At 38.9% G+C, this 16,862-nt stretch overlaps 1 long non-coding RNA gene and 1 pseudogene across 1 annotated transcript; both read left to right on the top strand.

Annotated features, from left to right (window-relative positions):
- Nucleotides 1-5,892: 5,892 nt before the first annotated feature.
- Nucleotides 5,893-16,508, top strand: LOC119508069 (annotated as a pseudogene).
- Nucleotides 13,489-14,770, top strand: LOC119531931. The gene is made up of 3 exons (XR_005216452.1): nt 13,489-13,557; nt 13,880-13,902; nt 14,618-14,770. It is a non-coding gene; the product is annotated as an uncharacterized LOC119531931 (long non-coding RNA).
- Nucleotides 16,509-16,862: the final 354 nt, after the last annotated feature.

The raw sequence follows: 16,862 nt of genomic DNA, 5'->3' as shown, positions 1-16,862 counted from the left end.
GTGGCGTGTTAGTAAACCAGTTTCCAGGGTAAGGGAAGAGACCTACTTTGTAGCATTTGCCAATATCGATTGTATAAATCCTTACACCATGTCTAATTGCAAGCTATCAATGTTTTAACAGTCAATATGCAAAATTCCTGAATATTTAATAATCAGCTCCTGGAAGGCAGTATAAGCCAGCTTTGGGACACCTCTAATACAGACTCAATGACAATAAAAGAAGAAGGACACCAAGACATTTATCTTGGCCACATTAGGCTAAGGATATTCACCATTTGTCTAAGGTAAAGGTACTGGAAGTAAAATAGGACAACAATAGTATAGAGTTCTTTACAGGTTTCATCTAGAAATCTAACTCAAACAAACTCTATGTGATATATTTCATTTAGTCTAGTGCATGGTGAGGATTCATTCAGTTTTATCTTCATTGTTACCTTTATAAAGTCCTGAATTAAGGAACTTTTTTAGTTACTAGACTAGATCCACAAGTATAACTGGACTCAACAGAACTTTACTGACAATTGCAGACAAGCTTTTTGTATTAAAAAAGAAAAGATGATGAAAGTAGCAATATTTTGAGTAGCATGGATCAAAAACTTTCTGGTCTCAGTACAATATACATTAAATTTTCAAATAATGTTTTTATATTTGTTAAGAAATCATATTTTATTAATTAATTTGAGAAATGTATTACTATATCTAAATGTATATGTTGATAATACAAAAAACTTGCAATTTAAATATCTTTGATTTTACTAGGATGTGCACTTGTCTATATCCATGATCCTGAAAGAAAAAATAAAACCTACATAAAACATATTCCTTCAAACTAAAATACCAGAAATAGCAACAAAGTTTCACTTCAGATCTAAAAGACCTGTGATATCTAAAAGAGACCCCAAATTCCTCACTTCAAGGGAACTACAAAGAAACAGAACTATAAGTGTGAGTCATTTTTGAAGCTGTAAAGTGTTTTGAGGTTTTTGTTCTGTTTTGTTTTAAGATTGTGCACCACTATTAGTTGCTTTTTAGAACTGATTTAACAAATATTTTGCATAGGACATTCTTCTAGGAATTTTGGAGGACACAGAGCTGGCCCCTGTTCTCAAGGAGTTAATATTCTAAAGGGAGAGAGAAATAGAAAGAGATGTACACAAAGCATAGCAAAGCATGGCTGTGATAACTGTGATCATAGAGGCAGAAAGTCCTCTGTTCATCATCTGGAAGATGGATGGTGGAGGGATTCATTCTAAACGGAATCCCTGGTAAAACCTATAGGGGAAATAAACATGTAGTTCATCTAGGATTTCAACTAGCAAAGACTGATGGAAAAATCTCCCAAATTTAGAAGGAGAAGGGAAAAAGACTCAGAGGAGAACTTTTTTCAAGGTATATTGGAGATGGAATGAGAAACTCAGTAGAATTGGACCAAAGATTGTGTGAGGTCAGGGAGAGGATGGTAAAAGATTAATTTAAAAAATTATAATAAGGCCCACTAATGCAAAGTCTTAAATCCCATGATTAACAGTTGGGAATTTTTCCATAAATGATGAGAAGATTCTTAAAATTATATGATCTTACTGCAGTGAAAGCATAGCTGTAAGGGGCAATGGTTCTGGAAGAGATAAAAAGTATCTGAAGTAGAATAATTATTACAAAAATATAAAATTTGGGATTCTTCATTATGAGGAACAAAAAAGTAAGTTAAATGTTTATTCAAAAATATATTAAAATGAAAATGTGATACAAATGTAATGTAACATATAACTGAAAATCAAAAAGTTGTTTGATTCAGGGGATCAAAAAAATGTCATCTGACCCAGTTCTCTTTCCATAGCTCTACACTCTTTGCTGTCCAATCCATTCTCAAACTCCATGTAAGGACAAGATGCTTACAATAGGTCCAGGCACACATCATCCCAGATTTGTGTCCTACAAATGACTGAATAAAAAGTCTTGACCTTTTTAAAAGAAATTAACAGGCCAATTCAAAAATTTATATAGAAAGGAAAGAATTTAGCAGATACTTTTTTAAAGAACATGGTGGAATAACTTGTACTATCATAACCAAACTACAATTATCCACACAATGTAATATAGAATTCACTTATGGACTTATAGATGAATGGAACAGAACAGAAAGTCTAGAAATAGCACTTACATGGTCAAGTTGCCAAAATAATTCAATATAGGAAAGAATAGTCTTTCAACAAATGGAGCTGTAAAGGCTGAATATCTATATGGAAAAAATGAACCTCAAACTTTACCTTACATTATACAAAAAATTACTTCAAAATATGTTCTATATCTAAATGTAAAAGCCAAAGCAAACAATGTCTAGAAAAACATAGGAGAAAAACTTCATGCCATTTTAAAAATAGGGCAGAAGGAACAAAGCCCATAAAATAAAAAAAGAGAAATTGTACTTCATTAAAATTAAAAATCTTTGAGATTTGAAAAGCACAGTTTAAAAAAAGAAACAGAACAGGCTGGGAGATGTTTGCAAAGCATACCTCTAGGCGGATTTGTATCCAGAATGTATAAAGAACTCCTACAACTCAATAATAAGAAGAAAACATACCAATTAATAAAAGGCAAAAGATTTGTGTTAGATCCCAGAAGAAGAAACTAACATGTAAAAGGAGTTTCTAACTCAGGGGCCCCACAGCTTATCTCACAAGAAAACAGGTGCCCCATAGACTAAAGAATGAAGGCTGTTCAAAGCTGTTCAAAGACGTCCCAGTGGCCCCTCAAAGGCGGATAAGGCAAGGTCAGAGATGCCCATGAAATGAACAACCAAGAAGGTCTGCTCTCCCCAGTTAGATAATGCAGCTGCTTTCCTAAAAAGAATATTGTCTCAGAATTCTAGCAACCAATCAGCCCAAAACTAGATAAGCACTCACCCAATCGAGGCACAGAACATCACAGCAGACAACCTACCCAATGAGGGTTCCTTTTTTTCATTAAAAAATGCTGCTCTCAGATAGAGAGTGGGAGCCATTATCTTTTTCTTCTTTTCTGCTGGCTCCCACCTGCTTTCTTCCTTTAATAAATCTTAAGCTTTATACTTAAACTTTGACTCGCTGCATTGTATGAATTCTTGAACGGCTCTGAACCTAAAAATTGGAATAGGCAATTCACTATTGAAGATACCCAAATGGCCCATACACACATGAAAAGATACTTAATATTACTTGTCATCAGGGAAATACAAAAGGAAACCACAATGAGATGTCACGACATACCCACAAGATTGGCTAAAACAAAAAAGACTGACATTACCAATTGTGGGAGATGATACATTGTAGGTAGAATCAAAATAGTGCAGCCACTCTGTAAAACATGTTTGCCAGTGTCTTAAAATTTAAACATACACCTAACACACTCCAGCAATCATACATTTTATTACCTAACTAGATGATGTGTCACACAAAGAATTGTATACAAATATTTATAGCAAAATTATTCATAAAAACAAAGACCTGGGAAACACTTAATGTCCATTAACTGGTGAATAGATAAATAAACTCCATATATCCATACAAACTCTATATATCCATACAGGGGAATGCTTCTCAGTAATAGAACAAACTATTGATCTGTGCAACAACATGGATACATCTCAAATGTCTCAAATTAAGTGAAAGAAGTCAAACATGAAAGACTATATACTGGATGATTCAATTTGTGTCTATTTCTAGTACAAGCACAACTAAAGTGGCAGAAAACAGATTAGTGATTGCCTGGGACCAGGGGTCAGGGATGACTCTTGACTGCAAAGGGATTGAAGGAATATTTTGAGATGAAGAACATGCTCTTTCTTCAACTTAAGTGGGAGAATTTTCCCACATTTAGATTTTACCTCAATAAATATGAGGGACGCTAATTACTGAGCCTACCTTTCCTCTTCTCTTCTTCTTCTCCTCTGCATTTCCAATTAAGCTCAGCCCTAGGAAACCAGAATGTGGTATTGAACTAGAAAAGATGGTATCAGTGTCAGCATATAGTATTTTATGTGTGTGGGTGCTTGTGTGTATTCCCTATCTCTATCCATTAAAGTAGTGAAACCTCAAAAGCAATGAACTCCCTAAACCTCTAGGTAAGGGTTTCTAATTGCCATTCTCCTTTAAATAAATGGGGGATCCTTGGAGAAATAGTTGACTCTAGAGTCCAGCCAGAAAATACAGAAAAGATTGGCAGGGTCATGTCAAAGAACATAGACTCTACTTTGAAGGGATTTCCACAGGCTAAATCTAGGACAATGTGAGGATCAAAATAAATAACGCGAGTAACAGATTGTAAAATATTGAATAATATAGGAATTAAGTTCTTACCAGGGATCCATATTGATATAAAAATTAATAAATTGAAAGTTTGATGAGGAATGGCATATTTCCAGATAAAGTGCTGATTAACACCAACAGAAAAAGTAGTTTTATAGTGGAGAAGCCCAGCAGACACCATATGATCAGTAATGGGACAAATTAAAATGCTTTGCCTCCAATAGGATGCAAAACGAAGGAAATAGCATCATAAGAATATATGGAAAATGCAGATTGACTGACACACTTCAAAATAACTGACCTCAACCTTTGAAGTTGTCAAGGATATGAACATTAAAAAAGAACTGAAGCACTGTTCCAGATGGAAGAAAACTAAGGAAACGTGACAACTGAATGCAACACATGATTCAAGACATTGTTATTTTGTTATAAAGGGTGGTTTTGCATGGGAAAATTGGCAAAACTTGAATGGGGTCTGAAGATTAGATGGTGTGATAGGGAGAATAGTGGTCCCCAAGGATGTCCGTATCACAATCCCCAGAGCCTGTGACTATTGATATAGAATGGGACCCCCAAATTCCCATCTCAAAGTATGGGTCATTTACCAGAGTTCTTCTTCCTTGATGGGGCTTCCTTGGTGAGCCTGGGATTCTAACTTTTGTCTCCCTATCCCTAAAAAACTTAAAGTCACATCTCAGAAAATGGGATTTCCCACCTTCTTCCTACAATTAACAGATGCCAAGACAGAGTAGACCCAAATGCCAGTTTAATCTCTTTGGATTTCCTTCTTCTCCTGGATTTTCACTGCTTTGTGGGATATTTCTGTGACAGATGACACAAATGGTCACAATATTTTATAACACCTCTTATTAAGAGGTGGTGTTTCAAAGTCTATTTTCCCACTCTCATCTGGTATTGTGACTTGCTTTGGCCAACAGAATGCAACAGAAAAACACTGTATGAGTTCAAAGTCCAAGACTCAAGAGACCTTTTCAGCTTCCATTCTGCTGCACATGGAAACCTTCCCACTGCCATATGAGCAAGCTTAACCTAGGCTGATGAAGGATGAAAGATCATTCCAGATGAGGTTATCATAAGCCAAGCAGCTCCAATCAGCACAGCAGTTGACACATATGTTTGTTCAGCCATGATCAGCCAAACCTGTCTCGGACTAGAAGGGCCCCCAAATTCCAAACCCACAGAAACGTTAGTTGAGTAAATGGTTGCTATTTTAAGCCATTAAGTTTTGGGGTGGTTTATTATACAGTAAAATATATTACTAATATTTCTCCAAAGAAATCATTTTAATATATATTTTATCCAATTTTCTAATTGTTTACAGTGGAAAAATTGGTCTTAATTATATAGTCCTCTATCACCAGAAGAGAAAATCACTTATAGACCAAGTAAAAACATTACTATTTTGAAATGTTTAATTGTAACTTTAAAACATCTTAGAGTGGAGTGATTTTTTTTAAGTTTAAAAACTAAAGTTAAAATAACTAGGTGCGGTAGAGGGCCGTGCCTGCCATGGAGATAGTGGCAGGCAGGCAGCAACTGCAGAGGCATTAGAGATATCTGCTTGTGAAGCAAAGGTGTCTCCCAAACTATGAATGATACAAGAACTTTACTTGAAATTAAAGAGTACCCTGATAATGAGGTACAGAAAAACCAAGTACTAACTCTGGAAGACTGTCAAGAAAAGTTGGTGAGCCACAACATTGCATTTCATCAATAACAAGGACATTAGCTATTAAAGAAGCATTTGGGGAGAACCTAAGATGGTGGCTAGGTGAGACAGGGCAAAAAAACACCTCCATGAAAAATACTAGATAAAAACCAGAAGGTGACGCAGAATACAGGTTTCAGCGATGCACCAGCTGGACAAGGTCTGCTAGAACCACAGGGGCTGTACACTTGGTGAAACTGGGAGTCTGCATTCTGAAACGAGTGAGTAAACCGGCTGAAAGACCCAAGACCCGCAGCAGCACTGCGATGTGGGGAAGTCAGGGGTTGGCGTTTGGAGATGGACTGGTTCTTTAAAAAAAAAAAAAGGGAAAAACCCAAGGGCGGCTGCAGTTGTGATGGTGGGAACACGGCAGGAAAAGGCTGAGCCAGCCTCTTGGTGTCTGGCGTGAAGGATAGCCTGTGGCAGATTCCCTCAGGGCTAGGGGAATGGAGGGGGGAGCTGGATGGAGAAAGAAACCCTGCTGCTTGCAGCTGGCCCCCCAGTGGACTGGAGACACTCCTGCTCAGGGCCATGCCCACAGCCCAGAGCCACACCAGTTGTCCTAGATCTGGGAAGGAGGAACTGTGCAGGGGGGGAGGGGTTGAGACACCCCATTCAGAGATCTTTGCATCAGGCTGGGAGCGCCCCTGCATGGCCCGGCAGCCCGGGGCTTCCCTTGAGGGATGGTGAGCACTTGTGACATAGCACAGCATTCCCTCAGCAGAGGTCCTGGAAGATCACAGCTGAGAAGGGGGGTCTGCTCGGAAAACCCAGAGACGCTGTGTCAATGCCAGTGGTTTGTGGGTCAGCGACAGAGAGAGTCTGGGGCAGAACTGAAATGAAGGCTTAGACTTTTGCAGTGGCCTTAAATCTCCGGGAACACCTGGGGGTTTGAATATTAAAGCTGCCCTGCCTCCCTAGCCCCCCGGACACACACCCCACATTCAGGGCGGATGGCTCCAGCAACACACCCAAACTGAGTTCACCAACTGAACCTCACAAGAATCATTTCCCCACACACCACATGGATGAAGTTGAGAAGAACTGACTTGAGGGGTATAGGTGACTCGCAGACACCATCTGCTGGTTAGTTAGAAAAAGTATATGGCAACAACTTGTATTTCTGAAAAATTAGATTGGTATTTTTTTTTTTTTTTTTTACAACTTGAAAGAACACTATCAAGCATAGCAAATGCCAAGAGGCCAAAAACAACGGAAAATCTTAATGCATATGATAAAACCAGGTGATATGGAAAACCCAATTCCAAACACCCAAATCAAAAATCAGAAGAGACACAGTACTTGGCACAATTAATCAAAGAACTGCAATCGAGGAATGAAAACATGGCAAAGGATATAAAGGACATTAAGAAGACCATGGCACAGGATATAAGGGACATAAAGAAGACCCTAGAAGAGCACAAAGAAGACATTGCAAGAGTAAATAAAAAAAACAGAAGATCTCATGCAAATAAAAGAAGCTGTTGGCCAAATTAAAAAGACTCTGGATACTCCTAATACAGGATTAGAGGAAGTTGAACAATGAACCAGTGTCCTAGAAGTCCACAGAACAGAAAATGAAAGAACAAAAGAAAGAATGGGGAAAAAATTGAAAAAATCAAAATGGATCTCAGGGATACAATAGATAAAATAAAAAGTCCAAACTTAAGACTCATTGTTGTCCCCGAAGGGGAAGAAAAGGGTAAAGGTCTAGAAAGAGTATTCAAAGAAATTGTTGGGGAAAACTTCCCAAACCTTCTACACAATATAAATACACAAAGCATAAATGCCCAATGAACCCCAAATAGAATAAATCCAAATAAACCCACTCCAAGACATATTCTGATCAGACTCTCAAATACTGAAGAGAAAGAGCAAGTTCTGAAAGCAGCAAGAGGAAAGCAATTCACCACATACAAAGAAAACAACATAAGACTAAGTAGTGACTACTCAGCGGCCACCGTGGAGGCAAGAAAGCAGTGGCATGACATATTTAAAATTCTGAGAGAGAAAAATTTCCAACCAAGAATACTTTATCCAGCAAAACTCTCCTTCAAATTTGAGGGAGAGCTTAAATTTTTCACAGACAAATGCTGAAAGAGTTTGCCAATAAAAGACCTGCCCTACTTCAGATACTAAAGGGAGCCTTACTGACAGAGAAACAAAAAAAGGAGAGAGAGATATAGAGAATTCTAACAGACATATATAGAACCTTACATCCCAAATCACCAGGACACTGATCTTTCCCTAGCGATCATGGATCTTTCCCCAGAATGGACCATATGCTGGGACATAAAACAAGCCTCAATAAATTAAAAAAGAAAAAAGAAAAAATTGAGTATATTCAAAGCACATTCTCCGACCACAATGGAATACAAATAGAAGTCAATAATTTTTGAATTGTAACTCCAGTATTTACTTCCTACATGATATGAAATACACAAACTCTAATGACAAATCAGTGGTCTTGGACGCAATGTAAAATATGTAATTTTTGACAAGAACTATGTAAAGGTGGGGGAATGGAGGAGTATAGGAACATAGTTTATGTGTCCTATTTTTTTTTTTTTTAATAAATTTTATTTTGAAATAAATTCAATCTTACAGGAACAGTTGCAAAAACAGTACAAACCCCATACACAGAACTTCATCATACCCCAATCCCCCTCCCCCAATCCCCCATCCATCATCTTTAAGATCCTGTCACACCACCGTCTCTTTCCCTCCCTCTCTCCCTGCCTCCCTCCCTCCCTATCTATCATCCATCATCTATTGCTCTGTCCTCTGAACATATGAGAGCTAGCTGCACACATCCTTGAACATACAATATAATTCACATATACCTTTTCCATGGACAAGAACATTCTTTTATGCAATCTCATTAAGCGCAGCTAAGAAGTTCAAGAAATTCAACACTGATATAAAGCTTACATTCTATATTTCCTTTTTTTTTTTTTCCTGTGTCCCATCTGTATCCCTTTGAGCCTCCTCTCCTCCATCCTCAGATCCCATCCAGGATCATCCTTGGCATTTAATTGTCATCTATTTAGACTTTTTTTTTTTTTCCCAATTATGGAAACATATATATAACCTAAATCTTCCCATTCCACCCCGTCCCTAGCATTCCATTAGTGGGATTAATCACATTTAGAATGTTGCAACGCTATCACCTTCCCACCATCCATTTCTAGAAGTTACCCTTCACCCCAAACAGAAACCCTGTGGAGACACGGAAGATTCCCTGGCTTGATAGGCTTCCTATCTTCCTAAGCTTTGGAAGCCTGAAGGCGGGCACCAGGCTGGGAGAAGGCCAAAGCTTTGCATGCCTGAAGGCAGGCAGCAATTTAGATAAGGGTCAAGTCACAGGGCTCCTTCAGTGCTCCTGTCCCCTACCCCTGCTGTCTCCCGTCTAGCCCCAAAGACATTGTCCCTTGAGATCAAAGACATGCAATCACACCTTATGGCTTTAGAAAAAATGCACCCTCCCCGAAATACCTGAAAACAGTCACGTAGGAGACTACCTTGTATGCTATAAAAACCTGTAGGAATAAGTCAAATAAACTTTCTTTTGCATGAACACAGAGATGGAATCGGCTCCCTTCTTTCACAAAACCCTACTCTCATTTCTTAACTCCCCACTGCCCCTTCCCCCACTTCTTGGAACCCCTACTTACTTTTCATCTCTATGGTCATATTCTCTGATACTTTCTTTGTGTTTACCATGGGACTTAAATTTAACATCTTGTTTTTCTTCGATACCAACTTAACTTCCATATGACACATAAACTATGTTCCTATACTCCATCATTCCCCCACCTTTATGTAGTTCTTGTCAAAAATTACATATTTTACATTGAGTCCAAAATCACTGATTTATCATTACAGTTCATGTATTTTAGATCCTGTAGGAAGTAAATAGTGGAGTCACAAATCAAAAATACAGTAGTATTGGTATTTATATTTACCATGTGATCTTTACTGGAAATCTTTATTTCTTCATGTAGTTTCAGTCAATTGTTTAGTGTCCCTTCCTTTCAGCCTGCTCAACTCCCTTTAGCATTTCTTATAGGACTGATTACTGGTGATGAAGTCCCTTGGCTTTCGATTATCCGGGAATGTTTTCATCTCCCCCTCATTTTTATCCTCCAGGTGTTTGTGAATTCTCCAAGTCTCTGATGGTTATTGACATCTATTTGTATTCCATTGTGGTCAGAGAATGTGCTTTGAACAAATTCATTTTTTTTTTTTATTCTATTGAGGCTTGTTTTTATGTCCCAGCATATGGTCCATTCTGGAGAAAGATCCATGATCACTAGAGAAGAATGTGTGGCCCAGTGACCTGGGATGTAATATTCTATATATGTCTGTTAAAATTCTCTATATCTGTCCTTTCTTTGTTTCTCTGTCGGTAGGGCTCCCTTTAGTATCTGAAGTAGGACAGGTCTTTTATTAGCAAAATCTCTCAGCATTTGTTTGTCTGTGTAAAATTTAAGCTCTCCCTCAAATCTGAAGGAGAGTTTTGCTGGATAAAGTATTCTTGGCTGGAAATTTTTCTCTCTCAGAATTTTAAATATGTCATGCCACTGCCTTCTCGCCTCCATGGTGGCCACCGAGTAGTCACTACTTAGTCTTATGTTGTTTCCTTTGTATGTGGTGAATTGCTTTTCTCTTGCTGCTTTCAGAACTTGCTGCTTCTCTTCAGTATTTTCAGTCTGATCAGAATATGTCTTGGAGTGGGTTTATTTGGATTTATTCTATTTGGAGTTCGCTGGGCATTTATGCTTTGTGTATTTATATTGTATAGAAGGTTTGGGAAGTTTTCCCCAACAATTTCTTTGAATACTCTTTCTGGACCTTTACCCTTCTCTTCCCCTTCTGGGACACCAATGAGTCTTAAATTTGGATGTTTTATTTTATCTATCATATCCGAGATCCATTTTGATTTTTTCCCCATTCTTTCTTTTGTTCTTTCATTTTCTGTTCTGTGGTCCTCAAGGACGCTGAGTTGTTGTTCAACTTCCTCTAATCTTGTATGATGAGTATCCAGAGTCTTTTTAATTTGGCATACAGTTTCTTTAATTTCCATAAGATCTTCTATTTTTTTATTTATTCTTGCAATATCTTCTTTATTCTCTTCTAGGGTCTTCTTTATGTCCTTTATATCCCATGCCATGCTCTCGTTGCCTGTCTGTAGTTCTTTGATTAATTGCGCCAAGTACTGTGTGTCTTCTGATCTTCTGATTTGGGTGTTTGGGTTCGGGTTCTCCATATCGTCTGGTTTTATCATATGCTTTAAGATTTTCTGTTGTTTTTGGCCTCTTGGCATTTGCTTTACTTGGTATTTAATTTGTCAGAATTGCAGCTTGGTGGCATACACTTTCTCTAACTAACCAGCAGATGGCATCCGTGTCACCTATTCCCCTCAAGTCAGTTCTCCCCAACTTTGTGGTGTGTGGGGATATGATTCTTGTAGTGTCCAACTGGTGCACTTAATTTGGGTGTGTTGTCGGTGCTGTCTGCCCTGAATGAGCGGCGTGTGTCTGAGCAGTTAGGGAGGAAGGGCAGCTTTAATAATCAGACCTCCCAGGTGTTCCCAGGGATTTAAGGCTGTTCTCTGCCACTGACACAGAAGTCCTTGGTATTGGCGTAGGTTCTTTGGGATTTCCGAGTGGTTCCCCCTTCCCTGCTGTGCTCTTCCAGGACCTGTGCCCTTTCCGCACAGCTCCACCCTCCCAGCTCCAGGACAATCAGCCATGGGTGTATTAAAGGCCACTGTCCACAGCCGATATTGTGGCGTGTGAGCAGTGCTGCAGGTTCGGCTCCGGGCAGGAATGCCCCTGCTCATTTCAGAATGCAGACTCCTGGTTTCACCAAATGCATGTTCCCTGTGGATTTAGCAGACCTTGTCTGGCTGGTGCTACTCTGGAAGTGGTGTTCTGGGTCACTTTCTGGTTTGTATCTAGTATTTTTCACGGAGGTGTTTTTTTGCCCTGTCTCACCTAGCCGCCATCTTAGGTTCTGCCCAGTGTGTACTCTTTTTGTCTGTCTTTTTTCACTCAACGTAATTATTTGAGATTTATCTATAGCGTAGCATGTATCAATAGTTCATTCCATTTTACGGCAGAGTAGTGTTCCACCATATACACCATTTGTTTATCCATTCACCTGTTGACAGACATTTGAGTTGTTTCCAGTTTGGGGCTACCACAACAAACATTAAAAAAAAAAAAAAAAAGAGGCCATCAATAACGTAATCAATAGAATAAAAGAGGAGGTGGGAAGTATAATCAGCAAGTGGTCACAGAGAGGCTGAATCACTCAGGGAAGGTTTGCTGGAAGAATTCTCTACTTAATGATCCCCAATATCAACTTCAATGTACTCTAATTTTAAACTTAGTCCTAGTCCTTATCATGTCCTTAATTCACTCCCACATCCTATTTCTTCCTCACTTTCTCCATAAACCCCTTTGAATTTCTATGGATTTACTTTTGAACCCATCATTAACCTAATTTAGGATGATGTGAATCCTTAGAAATATGAAGATGTTGAAATTAAAACTGTTGATTCATGAAGAATATCAGTGTCCCACTTTTATAGGATCAAATCCAGAGCCGCATGGTGAGTCTGATGAAAGAGAGAGAGGAGATTAAGAAGACACAGCAGATGAGAGAAGAGGCAATACAGGCCTTAATGGTGAGTGAATCATGGCTTGCTTCTCTCCATTAGAGTCTCCTAGCTAAGGGATGCAGGCTGATTTTCAAGAGGAAGAAATGACTTCCCTCTTCCAGCCTGAGTGGTCATGGAAGGATAAAGAGAGAGAAAAGGAGAGCAGATAAGTTCCCATACAAAGGAGAATATGAGAGATCTAACATCATTTGCTTGGGCTGCAAATGGAATCACAGCCACTGGGTCTGGAGAATAACAAAAGATTCTTTAGTTCCCACTTTCAGAGAAAGTTGGAGTCCAACTTTCAGAGAATTTTCATTATTTCAATTCCCATCTCCTAAATGTCCCCATTCACATAACTACTCCAGAATTATCTGTTCATATATTCTAGACTTCTGGGGAAAGCAATTGAGATCCAAGGAAGCAGTGTTTCATAAGGCTAGGATTCTGAATGGTGCATAGAAGCCAATGCCTAGAGTTCAATTCTCTTTTTGTATGTTAAATTTCATACACTTACCTACCATCTGGTGGATTCTGGGAAACAAGTGTAAGACTCCATCAAAGTCTAACCAACAAGCTACTGGTATTTCTTGATGGGTCATGTTCATTAGGTCCCCAAGTTCCAGATCATTTCCCTTTTACTTCTCTAGAACCAGATACAAGCCAAAAAGCAGCAGGTTGTGAGTGAGTACAGACAAACTTGGGAGCTCTTGAAAGCTCAGCAGCACCTCTTCCTGGCAGAAATGGAGACACTGGAGAAGGAAATCAATAGTGGAAAAGATGAATATGTCACCAAAGTGTCCAAGGATCTAACCTATCTTGACACACTGATAAATAAGATGGAGGAGAGTTCTCACTCAGGAATGGAGAACCTTAAGGTAAAAACAAAAGCACCATATCTATTCCTCTTCCCTTTCCTTCCCCTCTTTTTCTCCACCATCATCATCACTGATATCATGAGAGATGCTTAGTCCCTACTCTTCCAAGACTATTTTTCAATATTCATTAAGCCCTTTTTAAAGTATGTTTTCTTGGCGCTCTGTTAAGGCTTCACACAGGATATGGACAAGACAGAGTAATATTAAAAGTTTGAGCAGAAAATAGACCTTACCCTTTGGAACTTGCCACTTTCACAAACAACCAGAAAGGGCACAGGATGGGGAAAATGAGTTCTGCTGTCTCTGTTTTTTTTTTTTTTAGGATGTGAAGAAATCAGATAAAAGGTAAGATTTCCCTTTATCCATCCATCACAGATTTCCCCAGTACCACTGAATCATAAATGTCCTTTCCCCAAATGTTATTGCTGGCACACAGTAATCCAACTGCCTGATTCGGACAAGAGGTTATTCTACACAGAGGTAGAGCTGACTGCATGACTGTTAGAGGGAAACACCTTATACCAGCCTCTGGTTTCCATCAGGAAGAATTTTCCCTCAGCACACTTCCAGCCTGTCTCTACCCTCTATTCATGGAGCCCAGAGAAGATGGAGTGCTTTACATAACTGGTATATTAGGGGAAATAGCTGGGCACCTTAGCTTAGCACCTCCCCTCTTCCTCTTGGGAAAAAGCCTGCAACAAAATCTGATTCCCCTCTGTTCCTCCACGCTGTAAATTGCGGAAAAACTTGTCCAGGAAGGACTATCCTTGATGGGATGGGTGTGTATATCTAATTCTGGGTTTCAGGATTAAGAAGCCATTTGGCTCTAAGACTAAACTGTATCCTTCAATTTAGATGCTACAGGTCTTAGAAACTGTATTTGGATAGTCCATCTACCTTATTCTGCTTTATTTCTCAACTTATTAGGGAAGAGAGAGGCTATTTATCAAAGGCCCCCTCATATATTACAACAGTGATTATCCCTCAGGCTTGAGGAACCTCTGACTCTGAGAGCAGGGTATCCAGGGACCACTTAATTACTGTCCTTTCTTTCACTCAGGTGGAAATGGGTGCAGATTCCAACCCCCATAGCTGTGTCCACAACCCTTGAAAACAGAGTCCTCAAAATCACAAATAAGGCTGATGTACTGCAAGAGAGACTGAAGCGTTTCAGAGGTCGGAAGTATACTTGCTCTTGGTCCCTTGCTCTTGCCTCTACCTAGTATTAAACAAACCATTCCTCATTTGACATTGAGCATCTACTTCAGGCATTCCTCTTCATTTGACATTGAGCATCTGCTCATTTGACATTGAGCATCAAGAAGCCCAAGTCACAGACCCAGAAGTGGCCTGCGACTGGCCCTGACTCGCAGCAATAAACGAGTGCTTACGGAGCGCTTGCCGCGGTCGGGCTCCATGCGAGGCGCTGGGGATACAAGGTGAGCAGCAGACCCCTGAAATACCAACTCTCTCCGGGCTCCCACTACAGTGGGAGAGGCAGATCATTTCGAAAAAGCCCGCCAAACCACAGGCGGGAGGAAGCTATGTGTCCTATTGAAGTTAAGTTGGTATCAAAGAAAAACAAGAGTGTTATAGATTTAAGAGGTTAATTTTAAGCCCCACAGTAAACACAAAGAAATTATCAGAGAATATGACCATAGAGATGAAAAGTAGAGTATGGGTTAAGAGTAATGGGGGAAGGGGCAATGGGGAGTTAAGAAATGAGTGTAGGGTTGCTGTTTGAGGTGAAGGGAAATTTCTAGTAATGGAGGGTGGGAAGGTTATCACATTACAACATTCTAAATGTAATTAATCCCACTAATGGAATGCTAGTGAGGGGGTGGAATGGGAAGATTTAGGCTGTGTATATGTTTCCACAATTGAGAAAAAAAAAAAAAAGACAGTCTAAATAGATGACAATTGAATGCCAAGGATGATCCTGGATGGGATCTGAGGATGGAGGAGAGGAGGCTCAAAGGGACACAGTTGAGACATAAGAAAAAAAAGGAAATATAGAATATAAGCTTTGTATCAATGTTGAATCTCTTTTACTTCTTAGCTGCATATAATAGGATTGCATAAAAGAATGTTCTTGTTCATGGGAATTATATATGTGAATTATACTGTTTGTTCGAGGATGTGTGCAGCTAGCTCTCATATGTTCAGAAGACGGAGCAATAGATGATGGATGATAGGGAGGGAGGGAGGGAAAGAAATAGCGGTGTGACAGCATGTTAAAGTTTATGGAGTGGGGTATCAGGGGAGCGGGTCAGGGTAAGCTGGAGTTCTGTGTATGGGGTTTGTATTGTTTTTGCAACTGTTCCTATAACTTTGAATTTATTTCAAAATAAAAAAAAAAGAAGCATTTGGATATTTTTCTTAATGTCAAGAGCAGACTCAGGATATTTTTTCCTCTTTGTGGAAAAGCAGTTAAAATTAGATGGTTTGCAGACCTGGGACACAGCGTAGTTGGTGTGGGGATCAGTGAACTTGGGATTCAAGAATTTTTTACAGAGCAGAATCTTTCTTACTCAGAAGAACCAATTGCTGAAATTCCTGGAGTCAAAGTATTTAAAAGTTCTTCGGGGAACATTTCATTGTACTGTTGCAGCATTTTTGATCTTTCTAGACTAAATATTGGCAAATTTGACAGGATTTGGGATAGAAGAGACTTAGTCCCTGTTAATCCAGGTGATTGGGAATGCTATGTTGATATAATGTTGTCCATAACAGGAAAAAGATTCCACTACCTCACATCTGTTGTTTCTTATGATCCAACTAAACATGCAGGCCCACCATTTTATATTCCAGACACTGAAATTAACAGATTGTCTGGTACACAATGTGGTATTATTTGCCTTGAGAAAGGTGATGCTTTTGAAGAACAACATAAAAGTTGGGGAAATGACTACATATTTGAAAAATTATATCTATTTACAGACAAAATCTAGCACATCAACATGTTTTTGGGCAATGGGAAAATTATGCTGAGGCATGAAAATACAATGAATGACTCAAAATATCATTCACCAATCACATCACAGAACTTTGTTCAAAAATGCATATAACTTTTTAGAAAAAAGCACATTCTACAATGTTAAAGTGACTACCTTTGGAAAGGAGAGTGTAATTAGGGGTTAAAGCAGACTGTTTTACTTACAGATTGTAAAAATTTTTACTGTCAGCATATATTACTTGTATAATTAATATTTAAAAGAAATGCAATGCATAACAAAAAAATATAAGAGATGTAGAAAAATTGACATTGACTATAATACTTTAATAAGATGCAATGTAAAAAGAAA

This window comes from Choloepus didactylus, chromosome 1, assembly GCF_015220235.1.
Source record: "Choloepus didactylus isolate mChoDid1 chromosome 1, mChoDid1.pri, whole genome shotgun sequence".
Classification (NCBI taxonomy): domain Eukaryota; kingdom Metazoa; phylum Chordata; class Mammalia; order Pilosa; family Megalonychidae; genus Choloepus; species Choloepus didactylus.
The sequence above is the reverse complement of the archived record's forward strand: the minus strand, read 5'-3'. Positions and strand labels throughout refer to the sequence as shown.